Raw genomic sequence first — 823 nt, 5'->3', positions numbered from 1 at the left:
TTGAGAAAAATCCCAAGAATAGATTTATGCAAAAAAATCGACCAAATTATTATTTTTAGTTGTTGCTCTTGTGAAGACGGTGTGCGAAATGTATGTATATCGTATACACATAATATGTAATTAACCCTTAAATGCCCACGGTATCTTTAAAGATACAACCAAATAAAGGGCACTAATTTTAATATTATCTGTCCAAAGTTACTAAAAATTTTAGAACTGGAAAGAGAAAGCTCTAGCGTATCATATAAAGGCCAAAATTTCTAAATAGAGTTACATTTCCAACGCAAATTTTAATAGAAAAGTCAAAAAGGTGTATTTTCGGAAAATTTATAGAAATGGAATATATGTAGTAAAAATTCTCGACTCAGAAATTTTTTTTACACCTATAAAAAATATGGGCTTGTAGCGAAATATATTTTTTACCGATATGTAATGGTGTGAACTGATTTTGGTCCTCACCCGCTGTTCATGATGGTATATAATGGTTGTATCTTTTAAGATACACTGGGCATTGTAGCATAGTTTGGAATTAACGTGCGCTATGTAGAAAGCGCGATAATTTGTCGTTTAATTTTGATTTGTTGAGCCATTTGAAGACACAGACTCAACGCGTGAGCAACTTACTGCAATTTTTGAGCCATAACGATATTTTTTTGTGTATGTACTTACAAGTAATAATATTATAGTTAAAAAAACTAAAAACACGCTTTTATTACAACAAGAACTAAAAAGTATAAAATAATTTGTAGATATAGCGATTCCGTTTAAGAAGAATAGGAAGTTCCCTAACCTGATTTAATTTAACTGTTTTAAATTAGCTAAA

The sequence above is a fragment of the Rhagoletis pomonella genome, unplaced genomic scaffold (assembly GCF_013731165.1).
Source record: "Rhagoletis pomonella isolate Grant_MI unplaced genomic scaffold, Rhpom_1.0 Rhpom_scaffold_00001, whole genome shotgun sequence".
Classification (NCBI taxonomy): domain Eukaryota; kingdom Metazoa; phylum Arthropoda; class Insecta; order Diptera; family Tephritidae; genus Rhagoletis; species Rhagoletis pomonella.
The sequence above is the reverse complement of the archived record's forward strand: the minus strand, read 5'-3'. Positions refer to the sequence as shown.